The 12,338-nt window shown below is 45.1% G+C and overlaps 1 protein-coding gene across 6 annotated transcripts in view; it reads left to right on the top strand.

Annotated features, from left to right (window-relative positions):
• The first annotated feature begins 4,978 nt into the window (after nt 1–4,978).
• The window catches only part of ANXA2 (annexin A2), a 30,779-nt gene continuing 23,419 nt past the window's right edge, over nt 4,979–12,338 (top strand). The window contains exons 1-2 of one of the 6 annotated variants that reach the window (XM_066558701.1): nt 4,979–5,260; nt 8,246–8,325. The gene's annotated coding sequence lies outside the window, so the exon portion shown is untranslated. Of the gene's footprint in view, nt 5,261–8,235; nt 8,326–10,851; nt 10,912–11,323; nt 11,346–11,659; nt 11,766–12,338 lie in introns of those variants that run through there. The other 5 variants (XM_066558700.1, XM_066558704.1, XM_066558699.1 and 2 more) reach the window with 5 other exon arrangements.

The raw sequence follows: 12,338 nt of genomic DNA, 5'->3' as shown, positions 1-12,338 counted from the left end.
TCTAAAATCAGTATTAAAAAAACACAAGATAGCAGTAACTGTGTGGGGAAGGGAGGGGCTGTTACAGACCCCAGTGACATCTTCTCTGATTCTTGAAATGAAATACAGCAGCCACGTCCTCTGAGTGTTCACAGCATGTTTTTACAAGTGTGCCTTTCCTAGTTTTGGTAGCCCTACTAGAGGACATGTATTCCTTTATATTTTGAAATGGGCAATGTCCTTGTTGAGAGGAGCCAGAAGGAGAAGGATCTCTGGTGTTGTTGACCAAAGCTCTGAAATCTAATTGGTCTCTTTGCTTCCTTCCTTCAGCTTGACAGGGTTGCTCTCACTGCAGAGCACAGCTGTTCCAAACATGCATGAATACATTTCAGTTTCACTGCAACCTACTCAGAGGTACTTTTGCTCAGCAGTTTTTCACCTGTGCATGAGATTGCTCCGTTGTATGGCAGCATGAGTGGCCAGGAGTGTCACCTTACCTGCCTGTGCCTCAAGAACAAGCACATACCACAAGGCTCTCATTTCTCACATGCTGCCAAGTGAATACGGTTTGAGAAGAAAGCAAAGAGTAAAATCTACTATGGCAGGGGTCATCAGGAACCTTTGAACAAAGGTAATCTAGGGTTTTAAAATAGTTGTAGGTTTTAATAAACCTTGAAATACTTCTGAGTGTTTCAAGCCTTTTGATACTCAAGGGCATGTAACTGAAATTATATTTTTGGAAGTGACACCTATAAACTCCCTGTCCATTCCCCATCACTGAATTGTCCACACAGTCCTGAATTGTTGCATAATTTCAGGTTTTTAGAAACTAATGCCTTCAGATAGCAAAGATGAGACTGTGGTACTCTAAGGATGCTGATAACGTTATCTAAATGCAGCCAGTCCTTTGCTAGCACTGCACTGTATGAGCACCATGAGAACAGTTAGACTTGTATGTTCAGGTAGAGAAGGAGCTCATGAATTCCTCCACAAAACAGCATCAAAGGTGATACAGTAATGCCACATGAAGACTCTTTCCCATCTGTTCCACAGGTACTAAAGGTGTTCCTGGGGAGGTCACAGGGTTCAAATACCCATCCTTGGTACAAACAGTCAGAATGTGTGGGCATTTCCTTATAAAAACTTTTTGTGATCTCAAAATAGACTTTCAGAGTTTATGTGTAGGTTCATGTGCAAGTACCTTTAGGTGATCAACTATGAAAAAAAAGGAAGGTATTGACCATTCTAGGACTTTTTCAGATTTAAAACTGAAGGAAAAAATGTCAAATTCTGCACATCCAGGCACAGAATCAGGTGCTGGCAGCACATATTCTCAGTTGGAATTGATGTTTCTGGATTAATTCCCTGATGTGAGGGTGCATCTGTGTACCTGAGAGTTCAGCTGTTTTCCCAAACAGATCCAACAGAAAGTCTTGCTGTGACTGTTCCTCTCTTCTCTCTAAGGTTTCCTGCTGCCACAACTGCTGCAGTGCATTCTGCTATGGTTTGAAAGGAATGGTGCAGCATAGCCTTTCTTACTGAAGTTCTCTTGCTTCTTCCCATGGCAATTCTTCTGATATACTTCAACATAAAGAGAACAATGTAGAGATTTCCTGTGAATAAATTTAGAAATACCCATCTTAAGAATCAGTGTAGTCAAATTCACACAGAGATCAATGCTACTGTTGTATTTTTCAGAAACTATTTTAAAGCATCTATAAAATGAGAATACTTGTTTAGAATTTATTTCATCACTGAAAACAAAATATGGAGTAATGATGCAACCTCTAAAAGGTTGAAAACTCCTGTTTGTTCGTGATTTTTATCTTTAACATTTTTGAGTGAACAGCTTGAGTGCCACCCTGTGCCAGGTCTGCTGCAATTGATTGAAAAGCTCCACCTACCAAAACTTGGCACAAACAATTCAAAATATAAAAAAACCTAGGAGGAATGCAAAAAAAATTCCTGCTTAAATAAGTCACCCATCACTCTGTCTGTGGTGTGGGCTATGCTGCCAAGCAGACAGAGCACTTCAACAAATATTTTAATGATTGGATTAAATTTGAGCTTAAAAAAAGAGGGAAGGAAAAAGCTGTCAGAAGCCCATGGCTGAGCAGGTCTTGTAGTTAAAAGCTACCTCAGCAGTCAAAACCTATTTATTTCAGAACCTTGCAGCTAACTGCAGTTCTGTTCCCTTGACTGACAGGAGGACAGGAACCTTGTGCAGCTCTCTGGATGTTCTTTGTTTATAAGCAGGAGCAATGAAATGAAGAGGAGGTACAGTTACTGCAAAGTTGCACATGCTGCTTTCAACAGCTTTTGCAGCCATTTGTAAATTACCAAGAAATTCTTCAGCTTGTTTGCAAGTAACCTAAGCAGAATGCACAGTGAGATTGATTAGAGTGACTTGTTTAGTGCAGAAGCAGCACATGGAGGTTGAGAGACCTGGAGAGAATTTTGTACTGACACTGCTGCTGTCTCTGGAGAAGCAGCATCTTGTGGGTCAGTAGAGCTGTCACCAGCCTCTTGGGTTGTTTAAATAACAAGCAGAAAACTTGCAGGTGGGTATATGAGTAAATAAGCTTGTTTCCTGTCCTCTTCAGGGAAAATAATTCACATGATATCCTAGTTAGCAAAAAATACATTGTCTTCCATTTATGGGTTTTCTACCAGCCCAAACAAACTGAGAAGATAAAGTGTTGTACAAATTTCTTTGGCCTAAAGAATGTCTGTGGCTCCATGCTCCTGTGTGTGTGTGTGTGTTTGTGTCTGTGCATGTTTCAGACTGTGGCTTAAATATGGGCTTCTCAATTTCTGTAGTGGCAAACCATTCCCAAGGGCTTTCTTTGGTCCAGCCTCCCTCCCCAGAGGAAGGAAGGATGGATGATGGCTGGCTGGCTGGCTTTCCATGGCTGTCCTTGCTGCTCAGCCAGCTGGGCTCTTTCCTCTGCTGCTCTGAGCTCAGTTACTCTGTACACACTGATGGCTGCTCATTCTTGGATTAATAACTTACTGGAGGGGGTAGTAGCATTAGAAAAAGAAACCTTAGTGTTGAGAAATTGTTTGAAAAATTATCTGTAGTTGTGTTGGCACTGCAGCCTTTTGTTCTGTCTCCTCACCTGTCCCTGATGTGAGCACTGGCTACTGACATGCAGGACACAGCACTGAAATTATCCAGCTCCAGTAGAAGTGTTTCCTGAGGGCTTATCTGCAATCAAATGTGAAAATGTTAAGTGTTATGTGTACTCCATGCTAAAGCAATAGGCTTTTAATATACTTTTTCTTACTCATTAGAGGAAGAGATCTCTGGTTTTAGAATTCACACCTGTGCTTCTGACCTGGAAAAACAAGTCTTAGCCTGCCTGGCAGAAACAAATCTCTTGGTAGCAGCCCCTCAATCAACAGCTTTTTGAAGTCAACTTTCCTTGCCTTAATTTTTCTCTAAAGCTGTGAGATGCCACTTGAAAGAGCAACAAAAACATCACTGTAGACAGTGCTGTGTAATTAGGAATCTGTGACATTCCTTTGTCTTGCAAGGCATCATTCATAGTACCTCAGCTGGTCCTAATTTAGGTAAGGAAGTTCAGATCATGCAAGAACTTTCTCAAAATCCTGTGGTTTATGCTATTTTGTACTAAAACAAAGTTGATGTGTTTTGAAACAAGCCACAAAAACCCCTTTTCTTGCTATTTCACAGAATCATTGATTTTAATTGAAAATTTCCAGCTGTGTTCCAGATTGCTGTAGAAATTGTATGTTGACTTCTCTCAATGAACTTCTCACTGTAAGGGATTTTGAAATTCATTTTCCTGGGTCATTTCAGAGGTGGCATCATGTTAAACAACAAGGAGATAGTTTTTGCAGCATGCAGTTAGCAGCCTGTGGATTTGCCATAGGAACCTGGTGTGTAAGCATTTTTAGAGTAAGTTTAGGTGGTGCTTAATTAGATTCTTGAACCTTTCAGAATTATTCCCCAGGATTCTTAGGTACATATTTAAGGTGTGACAGCCTCCCCAGTACTTTGGCAGAGGCCAGGAGACTAATCCAAACCATGGGACTGTTTGTGTTATGAGTCACTAAAGTGGAAAGAGCACATAATGATGGGAAACAATGAAGCACAAAAGACTTCAAGCTTTTAACACTATTCCTAGGAAAAAATTCCCTGAGGACTTTTGGCAGCTTCCATCTTTTGTAGCTGTTCCTTTGGCAAGGCAGGCCCAAAACTGCAGTGATTATTCATGCTGCTCTGTTCTGGATGATGTCAGGGGCTCCTACATGCACTGGTAATATTTTCTACAGTGTTTTCCAGTGTGGTGGCTGTCTGGGGAACATTATTTTAGAGCTGGCAGCTGTGATAGTTTTAAGCACTCTGATATGTAAATGGGTTCAAAATCTCTTCCTTAATGTTGTAATATATACTGGTAGCCTGTTTATACCAGCAGCATTGTGCTGATATTACTGAGAAAGCTGAACTCAGCATAGTGGGTTTGGTTTTGAGATTGGATCTTTTTAGGCAGTTTAAGGATTAGTTCTAGGACCAAAGACAGCATCATACCTGGATTCAGATGGAACTGCAGCTCTCCAACCCAAAGTACATTGAGCTGTGGCTGAGGGTATTTGTGATAATCTGAGAACAGAAAGTAAACTGGAATATCTGACAGGGCTTGACAGACCTGGTTTTGTCTCAGACTGTGATCTCTGAGTGAAAAGGCAGCTGGCTCTCCAGCAGGACATCAGGAAGTGCCCAGGGACTGGGGAAATGCACTGACACATGGTTACACACATAGTGACTGTTTGTTTCTATATCCTGCCACTCTTTCATTCAGTGCAAAGATGGGAGTTTATTCAAGGCTCCAATAGCAGTACAAGGGGTTTGGCAAGTGTTTCATTTCTGTGTTTGTGTGTAGCTAGGAGACCTCTCCTCGTCACTAGATGATTACTCCCATGAGGTGCACTGAAAAACCACAAACTGCTGGTGATTCACAGTAGAGGTTAGAAATGGACTTGAGCTCCAGATACAAGTAATACTCATGAGAAACATATGCCAGAGGAGTTGCTTTTCTAGGTTTTGCTGTACTTGTTATCTCAGTTGCTGGTTTACATTTGTTGTGATGCATATTCCTGGCTGGATCTCTGTGTCATTTAACGTGCAAACCTCTCTGGCTTACTCCAGTTCTGCTGCCAAACAGAAGGAAAGAAGGTGCAGTAGCCTGGGCTGAGTGAGGAGGACAAGCCTACAGCACATTTGAAGTTGGTGGCCCATGTTAGCTGTGTCAGCCAGGTGAGAGTAATAAAGGGGTTTGCTTCCTTCCTGACAGAGCACAATGATTGATTCTGTGCTGTTTGCCTTGAACAGGGGACAGCCAGTGCCATGGCTTACATCACAATGACCTAAACTTCATGAGCTTTGTCAGGTGGTAGAGGCTTTATTTAGGCTCTGGGTGTGTGTCCCAAGACAGCTTTGCTTGTTACTAGCTTTTGTGAGTAGGAGTTTCTTTCTGACTATAACTATAATCTTAGCTAATATTTTGCTTTGTTACTCCCTTGTCTTGATTTGGGATCCAAAGTCACTCAAGCATCTGGCTCTTTGTGGAGAAAACCTCCCTGTGCCAATAGACTTGGGATCAAAGGATCCACTGAGATTGAAAGATAAAGGAATGAGCATGGTGGTGTTATTTACACTGGTGAGGAAGAAAATATTTGAAAGTAAGTTAGAGTTCAAACTAAGAAAACAGTTGACAATAAGTTAGACTTCAAGCCAAGTTGTAGTCAGATATGCATGAAGGTGGCAGAAGAGGGGAACTGAACAGCACACACAATTATTGAGAAGTAGCTGAAGGGAAATCTAGTGATGAAACAGTATCAGGATATAAAAGGAAACTTGTAGCCATCATCCTCCAGATGCAGCCATCTGATGGAGAGGTAGATGTTTTACTCTGAAGAGCATTTGCTGTCAGGCTCTTATGTGTGAGGCACTTGGAGATTGTGCATGGGAAGTAACTTCAGGGCATGTCAAACGTGTCTGTCAGTCACAGTGATTGCTGAAATACACCCCTTAAACAAGGTTACATCACCTTTCTTGTAACATAGGCTTTGTGTGAAACAGATGAAGATAAACTGGAAACAATTTGATGAGTCCAATTTATTTTTCTATCTTGGTGAAGTAATTAATGTTGTTTACCATTTTCTTTAGCAGATGCAATGCTTAAACTTTGCTCTGAAGAGTTGACAGTAGAAAGATGGGGCCTGATCAGTCAGAAGGCAGCAGTCTAAGATCATACAGAACTGCAAGGCAGGCCCTGGCCAGGGGGCCAGATTTTAACCTGGATGATCTGTTCATAAGCACTCTGCTCATGCCTGCATTCACTCTCTCTTCCCAGACTGAAGCAGCCAATGCTGCCACCTTACCTATTATAACACTTCTTTGTAGAACACACACATAACCAAGTGCTGGGGGTCTGGCCAACACAGACGATCATTCCAGAGATTAAGTCTTGCTCTTTAAAAGGGATTATTTCAAGTAAATGAAATTCTGAGTGGAGAATAACATTTGTGCAGGAATGTGCATGCAGTGTAAGAATGACATTGCACAGAATAGAATTGATCCAAGGGCTTAGGTTGTTAGGTGGAGCACCTAACAAGATGTCTGGTTCTCTGGTATTGTGTTACATAAAAGTTGGCATTCTGGTATTCAGTTGATTTTTCAGATATGTGGGATTAAAATTCTGTACTATTTAGAGTAAACTCCCTCCACTCCCTGCTAAAAAACCAAACAGCCCAGAACACAACTCCCCTTCTCCCAAGCAAAAGAACCCTTCCAGTGTTTATAGAGTTTTACTAATGCAGCGTAGGTGTGCTAAGCAGGAGTCCTTCCTTCTTTCATCTGTAGCCATAGACATCATAACTTCCCAGGTGTTACCCTGGGAACCCAACTAGCACAACTTTTAAGTTCTACTTAACTGTCTTTGTAACCTGTCATTACCCTGAGAGGTAATAACAAATCTGTGTGTATTTGTATCATGGCAGTTCCCAAATTAGACACAAATAATCAAGATGGAAAAACAACACCCAGAGGTCTGCCTGATCCATATGCTTATCAGAATGGAATTTATATTATCCTCTTGCAACACGATCAGGGAGCAACACTAGATAGAGGCTTAGTCACACCTAGACCAGAAAGTCCTTCCTCCTGATCCCTCCCCTCTCTTTTTCTTTTAATTGAAGCAACAGGTTTAAGTAGGCAATACATATTGACAGAATTGTGTCCTTCATACCTCCAGTGTTAATGCAATGTTGATTGATTGTGGGACAGCATCCTGAAAGAGGTGAGCAAGATCTGTGTACATGGAGGAGCAAAATAGACAGAAGTGAGAGAAAAATCAGCTGGAGTGACCCCATATGCAAGGATATGGGGTTAATGCAAAGATAAAGTTGGGTCAGAGGGGAATTTAAACTGAATTTTCAAGTTAAGCACATCAAGCCTCCAGTAATATGATAAAATAATGACAGGAAAAAATCATGTTGGTGAGGTAGAAGAAAATTGGTATATTGAATTGAAAGAGGGAGGGGAAAAAAAGATAAAATTAGTATCAAACAATATTTAGCAATAACACAAGAATGGTGGAGTTGTCAATGGTAATGTCACTGAGGGGATGGAACACATGGACCTACAGCATGTCCACAGACTACAGGCTGAAGCTCAACCACAGAGAACAGTAGAAGGGAAGAATGGGAAGCTGGCACAATTGTATTTGTTTTTCCATGCACGGGACTCTGTGCAGCCCCAGCCAAGCAAAATGTGCTCTCTTGGATTGCTGTGGGCAGCATGCAGGAAGCCAGGTCACAAATGGGGAATTGCAGCTGAACGAGTTGCTGGCAATTTAAAATATCACCCTCTATGCAGATATTTTAAGGGAGTTCAGGGGCCAAACAATGTGAAAACAAATGGAAAACCTTTCTTGGCACTACCTTACTATTTGAAGCACTTTTCTTCCACTAAATAGCTGAGGTAGACACAGAGACACTGGGCTTGTGGTAAGTGCAGTCCATGTCCCAGCCCTTTATCCAGCCTAAAGCTGGCAGCAGTGCTCAGGAGTGGTCATGGACCAGAACCCCTTGGGATAGGTGCTATACAAACCCTCCAAGGTCTGGGTAAATCCTCAGAAATATCCTATATGACATGGAGGCTTAGGTCTCATTTTAAGAAGTGATACAGGCACTTAGCTGCTGTTTTCCCATTAATTAATTCCCTTTCCCTGTTTGGCAGATAACAGAAGGCTTTCCTGTTTGCTCAGTCTGACTGCTGCCTTCCTTAAATCACTGGTTTTGCAGACATTTTCCTTGAAGGTATGAAAAATAGATAACATTTCCATGGGCAGGATCAATGGCTTTGTTTTTAGGGTTTGGTTGTTCTGCCAAAAGCATGACTGTGTTTTCTGCTGTTCCTACTGCTAAAATTCCCCAGCTGGGACAAGTGCCTTTGATGTCAGTTGACCTACATATACAGAGAGCAATTAAGGGAATTTGTAACATGTTTGGGTATGTTTGTATCTTCATGACTCTGAATGTACTGGGGTTTTTTCTATTGTCAGTCTTTTTTCTTTTGAAATCACTTTAGCAGCAGTCCCTGAAGTTTGTATAAGTTCAGAGAGGCTCCTGTCTGTTTTGAACTGAGGTCAGTGTGTGATTCTGAGGTTGAATAACTGATGATTGAGTTGGATGTTTAAGACATTTCTGAAGCTGTTGGTTATAGTAATAGCTCTCTTGATATCAAACTTTTTACAGACTGTTCATATGAAGATGTAGTAAGCCAAAATGAATGGTGGTTTATGAGCTACTTCATATTTTACATGTATTGAATTGTTAAAAATATAAGTTTCTAAGGAAGCGGAAGCAGTATTGTCATTGAAACAGGCTGCAATAGAGGACTGAAAGATAAATGTTTAGAGAATGATTATGTTCCTCCTCAATTCTAATATGTGACTCAGCAGATTATATACAGAAATGCAATGTATATGTTTGAAAACACTCTCTTTAGCTGAGGGTGTTGTGGGTATTCTTTTCTGCTTTTGTATTAAGAATGTTTGACAAGAGATGAGGGTTAAAAAACCTATCCCTGAGGGATTATGCAGCCATTAGGAGGCAAATTGGCTCTCTGGCTGCATACCCCTATTTAAAACCTCTAATGAATCCTGCAGTACAGAATGGTTGTTACTTCTAGGACTGTAAGTATTTTTGATCTCTGAATAACATTTCCAAGTTTCCAGTGATATCTTTTTTCCTAAGAAACCTGAAAAGCAGGGGGAAATTATTTAACTGCTAGTGACAGACACTGGTTGAAATGGGATAGCCAGGAATTAATTTTGAAAGACAGGTTCCTTAATACACAGAGAAATAACCACAGTGGCCTTGCCAAAAACGAGGCTGATGTGTCCAACTAATGCAATATTGGCACTGACATTTTCTGACAAAACACTGCTCCATGTTATGCCTTTTCCTGTGGCTCTCCCCTTCATGTCACTTCTGTTTAACCAGAAAAGGTGTATTAACATTATTTTCCCCTTCTGGAATGACCAGTTCATGTGTCCACTCTCTTGCCTCCATGTTTGAAGTCGAGTGTAGTATTTCCTAATATTTCTCCCTTTTTGTACTGTTGATCTTGTTTCACCCCAGGAATTGCAGCCTGTGTCTCTCACCCTGTGTTCTTGTCTCTTTTGTGTTTGCCAGCTTTTGCCACTGCTGTTTTTATGCACCTGGCTAAGCCTAAAACTTTTTTACCCCATGTCCGCCATCTCTGTCTATGCCTACAAAAAATACTTCTACTAGCAGAGATAAGTATCTCTTTGCAGAATCAAATCGACTTGAAAGAACTATGTATATCTATTCACCTGCAGGGATTAAGAAAACCACGCTGAAGTTATAGGAATAACTGCTTGTACTGGGAGTGGGGAGTGCTTGCTTTTTTCTGCAGCATTTCACATCAATTCTCTGTGCTGTTGAGGTGAAACAATCATCTCGAGTGATCCAACTGAAGGTCTGCAAATACTTTTAAACTATATTTGTCCCTTGTTACAAGTGCAATACCTGGACTCTGTAATTGAGTTTTCACTACTCGGGCTGGGAGGAGCTTTGATTTCCTGTCCCTGCGTTGGGTGTGGTAGGCCTGTTCGGGTTATCTGAGCATGATAATGAGTCAGCCTCAGAGCAGAGCTTGTGTCTCATTCTTCCAGCATTTATTGCTTGTGCCAGACGTCATTTAGGCTTCTCCCTGCTCAGATACCCCTGAACTCTGAGCACGCCTTGCGGGGGAAGCAGGCTGGGCCCCACCTGCGCACTGCGGGGATGGGGGTTTGCTGTGTACGAGCGCAGCTCTCGCTCCGGGGCAGGGAGTGCCCGGCTTGCCGGGGGCGTTCGAGGTGCGGGCCCTGTGCTGTGCCCCGAGAGCCCCAGCGCTGTCAGAGCCGCGCTGCTCTGAGGAACCCAAAGCACGGGCTGCAAACACCCCCCTGCTGCCCCGGGAGCGCTGGGGCGAGGGCGGGGGGGAGGCGAACGGGGCCGCCTTCCCTGGCAGCACCGCGGGGTCGCAGCTGCAGGGCGGGCGGCCAGCGGGCAGGTGGGGAAGCGGGGCTGGGGGGTGAGGGCTGAGCCCCGACCCCTGCAGCCCAGGGCGCTGCTCCCGGCGTCGCCACAACCTCGGGAAGCCCCGGGTGCGGAGGGAGAGGCTGCTCCTGCCCTACCCTTGCCCATCCCGTCGCTGTCCCCGTCCTGCGGCGGAGTCGGGCGCGGCCGGGTGAGTCAGCGCCGTGCCGGGGGGGCGCCGGGGCGGGAAGGACCCGCCCGACCCTACAAAACCCCGCCCGGGCTGCCGCGGGCCCCAGCTGCTGCCAGAGCTGCCCGAGCCGCCGCCAGAGCCGCCCTGCCCGCCCCAGCCAGGTGAGCCCTCGGCGGCAGCGCGGCCCCGGCAGCGCAGCGGGAGCGGGGAGGCGGCAGCGCCGCGGGGCCGGGCCGGGCCGGGCGGGGGTCGCGCTGCGGGAGCCGCCGCTGGTGCTGCGGAGGGAGCGGAGCGGGCTCGGAGCGGGCAGGATGCGGAGCGGGGCGGTGGCTGCGGCGGCCGCCGCCCTCCCGCGCCCGGCTCCTCTTCCTCCGGCCCTGCCCGCCCGTTACTTTTCTGTGCTCGGTTCCACGTTGGGACGGTGGGGCCGCGGGCGAGGCAGCCCTCGGGCAGCTTCGTGCGCCCCGCAGCAACTCTGGGTGTGGCGACAGCGCTCCAGAAGGAGGAACCCGTCCCAAACTTCGCCAAACTTCCCCAGATAGTAATTTCTCGTCGTTAAGGTACACAAAGGCTCAGCTGGGTCGACCATTGTACCGTAAGTTCGCTTCTCGGTGCGGAGGCTTGCAGAGAAGCTGTGCCGGCCAGCCAGGCTGGCTGTTGGCGGTGTTCATTCAGCTGGAGCGAGGCTGGAATTGCTCCGCAGGCACGGCGGAGCCCCCGAGCCCGCCGGGGACAGCGGCCCCTTCCCTTCCTTTCCCTTCTCGCCCAGGGTGCGGCAGCCGCTGGCACGGGCAGCAGGAACGCCCAGCAGGGCAGGGCCGGTGGGCAGCGCTCCCTGGGCGCTCCCCCGAGGAGCCCCCGGCTCCTCCCCGCTCCCTGCACGGCCAGGCTTGGGCGCGGCTCGGCCTCCCACCCTGCCCGCCGTGAGCAGAGCCGCGCCGGTCCTGCTGCTGCTGCTGCCTTTTGGGGTGCGAGTCGGCTCGGACACCGCTTCCCCCTCGCGTGAGGAGGGCAGGTAGGGCACAGGAATGTTGCCAGGTATTTTAACTGATAAAAAAGTGAAATGATTTCAGCGCAGTCATGCAGAAGTGGGTTATGTGCTTATACGTGGCAGCTTAACTTCTGTTTAACATCAGTTCTTCTGTTCACATTCCAATGCTATATGTGCACAGAGGTACAGACCCCGATACACAGGTCAAGAGTGAACGACTCCTGGAACCTTGTGTGCCCTTGAGTGATTTATCCCTGCGTGTGCCTTCTGCTGCTAGAGCTGGTTTTGATAAACAGCACTAGTAGGTAGAGTTGGCCAACACTTGGTATAGTTTGCCTTGATGAACCAAAAAAAAAAAAAAACCCCAAAGAAGTTTTCTTGTAAAGTCTCAAAAGTAAGAATAACTTGAGTTGAAAAACACAAGTCCTTTATTTTGTATGTGCATGATATCTTCCTGGAATGGAACTTCCTGAGTTATTAGCAATTTCTGTGGAAGAAAATGGTTCAAGTAGTTTGTGGTAGAGCAGTTTAATGGGTTTTGAAATGCTTTTCTTTAAAGAAGATGATTGATTTTTTTTTTTTTTGCTCCAAATAGTG

Source organism: Molothrus aeneus, chromosome 13 (genome assembly GCF_037042795.1).
Source record: "Molothrus aeneus isolate 106 chromosome 13, BPBGC_Maene_1.0, whole genome shotgun sequence".
Taxonomy (NCBI): Eukaryota; Metazoa; Chordata; class Aves; order Passeriformes; family Icteridae; genus Molothrus; species Molothrus aeneus.
This window is presented reverse-complemented; position numbering and strand designations above follow the sequence as displayed.